Below are 9,501 nucleotides of genomic sequence, written 5' to 3' on the forward strand. Positions count from 1 at the left end.
CATGGTGTGTCACGTGTTACTGTTCACGTACGTGTGTGTGTGTGTGTGTGTGTGTGTGTGTGTGTGTGTGTGTGTGTGTGTGTGTGTGTGTGTGTGTGTGTGTGTCACCTACCTGTTGCTGTTCACATACAGTGTGTGAGAATGAGTGTGTGTGTGAGTGTGTCACGTGTTGCTGTTCACTTATGTGTGTGTGTGTGCAGGCCCGGTGGCCATGCTGCCAGCCAGCGTTTTATTTTACAAAGAAAAAGAAAACACTCCAGGCAAAATGCTACAAAATTACTGACCTGTTCAGGCCTTCAAGTGCAGGTCAGTTTAATCTGTAAATACTTTTTTCTTCGTTAACTTAGTGTTGAACTGCTGGCAAATGTAAGCGGTAGCGCCCAATTACTATCGTCTAACGTTACATCGTGGAGAAATCGAAACAAACGCGTGAAATCTGAAGAAATGTACTGAGGTAAAAATTCTAGTTTTTTCTTATAACATATGATTTAGTTTAACATAACACAACTAAGGGAGCTGTTTCGCTGAATATTATCACGATTGAAAATGTCACATTGAATTTATTGTTCAGTAAACAAGTAGCGTAGTTAATATTTATAATTAAGTTACATACATTTTACACACAAACAATATTAACTGTTTTTGTTCTATTTCACCGAAGAAAATATTTCCAAAGATTGGAAGATTTTTGTTACTGAATGGTTCAGCGTTTTGAACGAATCTTTTGTATGAATGACTCACTAATTAAGACGGTCACTGGCATTTTGTTAATTTGTATATTAAAAAATGTATTTAAAACATCAAACTCATAACATTATTTATTGCAGTTGTCATTTTGCAGTGCAAATTATTTAATTTGATGGGTAACAGCCCTATAGTGTCTTATTATTATTACTGAATTTATTGATCAAATGTAAGAATTTGATATGAAAGATGATGCATACATTTAATAAGGTAATAAAAAATATTGTTATTAATAATTGTATTAATACATTTTATTACATTTATTTAATACATTTATTTAATTAAAAAGTATTATGCAACCTGCTGACATTCTAAGCTAACATCTTTGTTTAACCTGTCTCCTGCAGTTTATACACATTATGAGTGAGAAGTAGAGAGGAAACAGCTGAACTTCTAGAGTAAATGCTTGTATAACGTTATTTGATATTAGGACTGCTTTACTTCTAGGTTGGTTGTTCATGTTTTTTAAGTTATGGTCATTGTTATGTTTATTCACTTGACATAACTCTTAAGAAACACAGACTCGCAGTAACGTTTAAGATGCTTCTGTTTACTGAGCAAGGGTCGCACCCACACAAGTACATATGTCAATCCGCTGACTTAGCACACATTCATAGTGGAGCGCAATGTTCTAACGCGACACAAAGTAGTGCCTACTTCTATGCATTGAAATCAGAGTAAATACATAACAATTCCTCCCTTCCAGCTTTGATGCACTTATAAATCATCAAACAAAAATTAAATTGGCTGAACTCGACTCAACACCAATATCCAATTTAGAAACAATTCAAATTTCACAAGATTTCAATAACTTTTTTTTTTAAACAGAACACTTTCTCTTCCTTTATTTCTTAATGTTATAAATCAAGTCTGTCCGGAGGTTTGCGCACCCTCTCAGGATATCTGCGTCCCAGGGGATCAGGCAGGTTTGTCATTGGTTGAGGTATGTTCACTGTCTCTGGTGTGAGCATATTTTCCACAGTTGTCATGTCCGGTGTTGTAGTACTGTCCCCTAGATTCGGTAGAACAGCAGATGTCACAGCTTGACGAGTCACCTTTCCAGGTGAAGCATCCAAAAGTTGATCAACGTGTCAGCGCCAGACGACATTGGGCTCCACACTCACAGTGTATGAGAGCGGTCCAGTTTGTGACAAAATTTCTGCTTGTTGCCATCTGTCACTCTGGCTGCGATAGTCTCTTGCCAGTACTTTTTGTCCAACGTCAAATGATCTCAGTTTCCTTTTTTGTTGAATGGGTGAACATTGTTTGATTGACACATGTTTTTGAATGTCCGTTTCAGTAGATCCAAGCGAGATCTCAAGTTTTGTCCCATAAACAACATTGCCGGTGACTGTCCAGTAGTAGCGTGTGGAGTATTTCTGTACGCCAGCAGAAAGTTGGCAATTTTCTGTTGCAGTGACACTTCCTCCTTTCTACTTGCTTTCATTGACTGTTTAAAGGTTTATACAAAGCGTTCAGCTAATCCATTAGTTGCCGGGTGGTGAGGAGCAGATGTTAAGTGTTTAATCCCGTTGTTTTTCAGGAAAGTTTGGAACTCCTCACTGGTATTTTTAGGACCTAAATTAATAAAGATCGAGTGTCACTAGAGGGTGCTCCACCCCTGCACTGCCTTCCCTGGGACTGATCATGCACACACCCTGAACTGATTTCACACACACCTGTTTACACTGATCACTCACACCTGCATCGATTTCCTCACGCAGCTCCGCACTCATTTATACTCCACTCTAACTATCACTCATTGCTAAGTCTTGTTTTACTGTTGTGGACATCACCAAGCTTTTCCTAGTCTAGTCCTGTCTGTGTATCTGACCCATCGCCTGTTTCCTGGATTCCGTCTTGTCTGCCGCCTGCCTCTGTCTTCCCGCCTGGTTATCGGACTCTGAGTATTGCCTTGTCTCCTATGCTGTGTTTGCTGTCTGTGACCCTTGCCTGTCTGACTACCCTCTAATAAATTCATGCTGCGTTTGGATCTACCTGTGTCTGGTTGTATCATGACAGAAGACTTAGCCATAAACAGATCCAGCAGCTTGTCAGCCTTGTATGCCTCCCAGTCAGCCAATGCGGATCTGATCGCTGTACACCGGGATCAGCTGGATCAACTCACCTCAACATTGGAGAGGTTGGCCAAAATGGTTCGCGCTCCGCTCCGGTCACTGATGCCCATTCATGATCCCCACGGTACTTTAATGCAGTATATTGACATGGCACTTCTACTGAGTGGTTCTGCTCTCGCTGTGAGTAAGATGGAGAAGGAGCTCCACGACGCCGCGGCATTCACCGAACCAGGGTATAGTCATGTCACGCTGGACGAGCTGGAGAATCCTCACGTCACACCTACCATCAAAGCTGCCATCGGATCGGTCTATTGCTACCCAGGACTGGTTTCCAGCATGGCTGATCCTCCACTGATCTCAACGCGGAAGTCCATAAAGGTCGCCGTTCCAGGGTTCCTTTCTGCCGAGCCAGAGCTACACGTCAGCCTCGACGAACCTGAGCCTCGCGTCAGCCTCGACGAACCTGATCTTCGCGTCAGCCTTGACGAACCTGAGTTTAACGTCTGCCTTGACGAACCTGCGTTTCACGTCAGCGCCGACGAACCAGAGCTTCACGTCAGCCTCGACGTACCTGAGCTTCACGTCCGCCTCGACGAGCCAGAGCTTCACGTCAGCCTCGACGAGCCAGAGCTTCACGTCAGCCTCGACTAACCTGAGCTTCGCGTCAGCCTCGGCGAACCTGAGCTTCGCGTCAGCCTCGACGAACCTGAGTTTAACGTCTGCCTTGACGAACCTGCCCTCACGTCAGCCTCGACGAACCTGAGCTTCGCGTCAGCCTCGGCGAACCTGAGCTTCGCGTCAGCCTCGGCGAACCTGAGCTTCGCGTCAGCCTCGACGAACCTGAGCTTCGCGTCAGCCTCGGCGAACCTGAGCTTCGCGTCAGCCTCGGCGAACCTGAGCTTCGCGTCAGCCTCGGCGAACCTGAGCTTCGCGTCAGCCTCGGCGAACCTGAGCTTCGCGTCAGCCTCGACGAACCTGAGTTTAACGTCAGCCTCGACGAACCTGAGCTTCGCGTCAGCCTCGACGAGCCAGAGCTTCGCGTCAGCCTCGACGAACCTGAGCTTCGCGTCAGCCTCGACGAACCTGAGCTTCGCGTCAGCCTCGGCGAACCTGAGCTTCGCGTCAGCCTCGACGAACCTGAGTTTAACGTCTGCCTTGACGAACCTGCCCTTCACGTCAGCCTAGACGAACCTGAGCTTCACGTCAGCCATGACAAGCTTGAGTTTCACGTCTGCCTAGCTGAACCAGAGCCTGCTACCGAACTGCCAGAGCCGCCTGCAGCCGAACCTCCGAAACCTTTAGTGAAGCCGGCAGCCGAACCCCCGAAGCCTCCAGTTCCAGTCTATGTCCCCGTAGGTTCCCCCAAGTATTTTTTGGAGGTGGGCAGTAGAGGCCACGAAGGGACAATGAGGGGCGTGCCACCGTGGTCTCCTGAGGGGTCGTCTCTGCCGTGGCTGCCCGTGAGGTCTTCACACCCAGGGAGGCCTGAGGGGGCCCCACCCTGGCCATTGGTCCATCCTGCTCCGCCCTGGCCTTTGGGTCATCCTGCTCCGCCCTGGCCGCCATCACGTCCTGCTCCGCCCTGGCCGCCATCACGTCCTGCTCCTCCCTGGCCGCCATCACGTCCTGCTCCGCCCTGGTCGCCCACGCTCTGCGGCCCAGGCCCGCCTTGGCTACCTCCTTGTCCCGTTCCCCTGCACGGGCCTGGCCCTCCGTCCCTCCCCCAGGATCGTCTTCACTCTGCCCCCCACCTGGATATTCTTTGGAGCGTCTGGAAGCCGCTCCTTAAAGGGGGGGTTATGTGACGATGTTCGGCTGGATTGCCCTCGAGTGTCACTAGAGGGTGCTCCACCCCTGCACTGCCTTCCCTGGGACTGATCATGCACACACCCTGAACTGATTTCACACACACCTGTTTCCACTGATCACTCACACCTGCATCGATTTCCTCACGCAGCTCCGCACTCATTTATACTCCACTCTAACTATCACTCATTGCTAAGTCTTGTTTTACTGTTGTGGACATCACCAAGCTTTTCCTAGTCTAGTCCTGTCTGTGTATCTGACCCATCGCTTGTTTCCTGGATTCCGTCTTGTCTGCCGCCTGCCTCTGTCTTCCCGCCTGGTTATCGGACTCTGAGTATTGCCTTGTCTCCTATGCTGTGTTTGCTGTCTGTGACCCTTGCCTGTCTGACTACCCTCTAATAAACTCACGCTGCGTTTGGATCTACCTGTGTCTGGTTGTATCATGACAAAATGAGAATGTAAGTGTGCATTTTTTTAGGAAGAGTGATTAGCTATATTTAACCTTAATAAACTACAGTATTTTCTGATTATTTATTTGACAATGTGTATAACAATTACAAAAAAGATCTGTACCATGTTGAAAAGAAGTCCAGTGTGTTTTGTCTGACATTGCATGAATGATGTTGAATTCCCACAGTGTCAAACAAAGATCCTGCAGGGAGGGTGACCATCAGGGCTGTATGTTAGAGGTCCATGAGGAAGCATGAGAAGCCTCACGACCTCAGAGTAGGGCGCAAAAAATGTGTTAAACCAGTTCAAGTAAGATTTTGGGCTATTTGTGTGGCTATAGTTGGTGATGTGGATGTAGAATAACAATAATAAAATTCTCTTTATTTTATTTAAACCTGAACTATACTTTCATGGATACCCCAGAAACTGGTTGTTACTGCTCCCGTTCTTTGGAGCATAAGTTTAAGTAGGCCTGTTCATTATGGGTACATTAGTTCAGTGTGAGGTAAGAGCTGATTTTGTACCCTCAATCTAGGCTATACTAACCTGTTCAACACTTTACTAACAATGTTGTTCTAACTGTATTATAATGCCAAGACATTTTTTTAAGATAATAGTGAGGCTGGCTTATTTGTTCTGGTTTATTGTTTTTTTTATATAGTTGTTATCTAATGGCTTAGTCTAATTGTAATACTAAAATCATGTTTTATTCATAGATTATGTTTGAGGACAGCTCACCAATTTAAATTGCTTTGGCTGAGGGCTCCTGTGTGGCTGGGACCGCTCTCTGCAACCACAGTGTTGTATCAGACAACTAAATACTCTACGTTGCAACTGAAAGCAGTACCGCCTGTCCTCAGCCGCACAGAAACTGAGCAGCGATGGCATAAACCACGAAGACTGGTAAGTATTAAGAACTTAGGCTAATCACAAATTGTTGATGTTTCACTTATTTTTTAAATTGGATATAAACTCTACCCACCTTGTTTAAAATGCACACATCACAAACAAGCACATCATTATCACATCTATTACAGTAAGCTATGGTAGCTCTGCCAGTTGCATTAAGAGGGGATTGGAGAAACTTGCTAAGCCTGTCTGGTGTATCAGTGTGGTTAGTTTGTGATGGTATGTTATGGTGGCTAACCAACTTCTGTCCTTAAGTTTAGTTTGTTTGTTTTATTTGTTTACTTGATAGGGTGTGAAACCAGGCAGAGTGGGTAACATGGTATTCATCTCAACAAAACCCAAATCAAGACAGTACACAGCTGCTGATGGTGTAGGGTAATATTCACTGTCAAGTAGGACTGGGTGATATGAAGATTTTATCGTATATCGACGTTGTCTCACCAGTATCGCAATGTCGATTATAACCATCTGTTTCCAGAAGTTAATCGTCAATATTGAAATGACATATAGAATTTAAATATTTTTTACATATCACCCAGCCCTACTGTTGAGTAATAATGTATTCTGCAGTCATTGTCAGATTCTTTTTTTTTTTTTTGAGAGTTATTGTGTCTTTTATTTCCTAATTATGACTTAACTGTTTTCAAAGGAGCAAGCGCTACAAAGCAGTGCGGGGGGACTTGCCAGACCCAGATGTCCTGAAGGTCGACGAGGCATACCAGGACTTCACGGCAGACCTTGCTCCGCTAATTACCACACTCTCCACAAGTAGTGATGGTCCCCTCGTCGAGTCAGCCTTTGGGACGGTTCAAGAAGCCAGCCCTATTTCATACCAGCACCCAGTGCCAGCGAGTAGAGTAATCATCCAGCACCCAGGCGCACCCCCTCCACCACCCCTGCCGTTAGATGGTCACAGGCTGGACCCAACCACATGTTCCTTTGTGTACACTCACCAACAACACCTAAATGTAATGTCGCTTAACATCACTTTCGACATGGCAAGATCCATCGAGATGTCCACGAGGGAACAGAGTGACAGCGCAGAGTGGCACAGCCTGAGGAAGATGAGGCTCACCTCCTCCAGGTTCCGGGAGGAGTGTCATGTCCGAGGTCACAGCTCTGCAGAGAACCTTGCAGAACGCATCCGCAAAGGTGGGGTTCAGACAGCCTTGATGAAGAGGGGACTAGCACTGGAGCCAGTAGCTATTCAGGAATATTCCCACATTAAAAATGTCAACTACTGGCCATCAGGACTTGTCATCCATGGTGTTGTTTTTGATCCAACAGAGGCACAACCATTCGGGCTGGTGGAGGTGAAGTGCCCCAACGGGAAGAGCTATGTGGACTGTGGGTACCTGCACATGCAGAGTGGCGCGTTGCGCCTGAAGCCAGGTCACAGCTACTACTGGCAGGTGCAAGGCCAGCTGCTTATCACTGGAATGCAGTGGTGTGATTTTGTGGTTTTTGCAGAGAAAGACCTTCTTGTACAAAGAATTTACAAGGATGCGGAGTTCGCTAGGGTTATAAGGGAGAGGGGGGATTATTTCTTTTTCTATCATTACTTGATCTGATCTTTTAAAAGTCAATGGTTCTTTCAATCAGTTCTGTTCCAATCAGTTGATAAATGTTCTTGTTCTGGTTTTATTGTTCATCTTTACAATGCCTGATCTAATATTAGGTATTATTGTTCATCTTTACAATGCCTGATCTAATATTAGGTATTATTGTTTATCTTTACAAATCTGTACAAAGTCTGAACTAAATATTAGGTTTTATTGTTCATCTTTAACCTGAAAACCTGAAGTGATAAACTGAATAATGAAATCTCAACGCCGATTGAACAATTAACAAATCTCTATAAAACTAGAGCTAATGTCACTAATGCAGGCCTAAAATTGAACTGAGACCATACCTTTTTTACTGATTGAAATGAGAGCCCGATTGTAAAAAGCTATGTGGATTGTTGATATATGATTGAATAAGTGTTGTTCAGTATTTCCTTATTTAATTCTACATGTTCTAATGACATCTCTGGTATGTTTTTATTTTCATTTCAAGTCAGTAAAAACAAAGCTAATGTAATAATGACAATAACACAAATAATGTTTTTAAGAAGCAAGATGGATCTTTAATTCATTGCTGAGTTACCCATGCCTTCACTAATGGCCCATTCTGATAATTGACCATGAAGCAGGCCACACTGAACAATTCATCAGGATTCCCGCATATAGACAGTGGTATGTCCTTGTTGAACAGTTTGTTCTCTTTCACTCTCCTTATGCACCTCTCCACATGCACTCTCAGACGTGCCAATGACTTTGTCTGTCTGACATCCTCTCGACTCATTTGTTGTTTGTTGCTGAGAAAGGCAGGCCGGTACACCTTACAAGGAGCAAGGTTGTCCACAACAAACCCTTTGTCCACCATGATCGCCATACCTGGCTTCAAAAGCTTTACAATCCCCGACTGCTTGAAGATCTCGCGATCACTCATAGAGCCTGCATACAGTCCAGACACAAAGGTGACAGCACCATGGGGTGCCATGCCAATCATGTCCTTGAATGTAGTGTGTGATTTGTAGGTAGAGAAAACCTCACTCTGAAGGAGCAGTGAGGATGGCGTCTGACAGAATATCTCTGTACAATCAAGGACCACCTGTGTATCAGAAAAAGCTGCAAACTCAGGTGGAAGGTGAGCTCTCACTATCTCTGGAGGAATCCAAAGGCGCTGGCTTCCCAGCAGGCAGTACAGGAAATGAGTCCATGTGGAGATGATCCGACTTGCAGTAGTGCGGTGAATGCTGAACCTCTCTGCAAGGTCCCTGAGAGGAAAACCACAGGTACATCAGGAACAGCAGAAACTCGTCAATGGGTCTAAGTTTCTGTTGAGATATAAAGAATAAAAGCCTCTGTTTAGTTACCTTGACATTGTTATTACAAAGTATAAATCAGAAAATAATACCAACATCAGCTTGTTGGCTTTTACTTTTTAGCTAGATGTACCGTAAAACTTCAAATAATAGCCTGGGCTTTTATTTTCCCAAATTGTCGAATCATCTTGTATTTGAGACAGGCCTTTATAATTTAGTGTTGAGATGTTGTTCATTGAGATGTTGTTCCTAGAGTCTCTAATCTCTAAAAATCTCCAAATGCTCCACGTGAAACTGCAGTCTTCCGACCTTTTACTATCGTGTCAATTGATTTTGATTAATACAGTATGCGCGAGGGAGAGAGAGCAAGACAGCGCTCGTGTTGTTTGAAGACGTGAGAGTGCGCGCGCGCGGTCGGGACTCTCTCTCTCTGCTAGTTTGCAACCAGAAACTAAAAAACAGACCCGGCCTCTATTTGTTTGTCTATTTGCCTTTATTTACCCAAACCTGTCGCCACACCAGGCGTGTAAAAGAGACAGGCGTCTATTTGGGACTCGGCCATTATTTCAAGTTTTACGGTAGTTAACTCCACAAACCAACAGGGGCAATTACGGAATAAAACAGTTTGTATCCAATTTCAGAGTT

The sequence above is a fragment of the Siphateles boraxobius genome, unplaced genomic scaffold (genome assembly GCF_051911475.1).
Source record: "Siphateles boraxobius isolate OS27281-9 unplaced genomic scaffold, OSU_SipBor_1 138, whole genome shotgun sequence".
In the NCBI taxonomy this organism is placed as follows: Eukaryota; Metazoa; Chordata; class Actinopteri; order Cypriniformes; family Leuciscidae; genus Siphateles; species Siphateles boraxobius.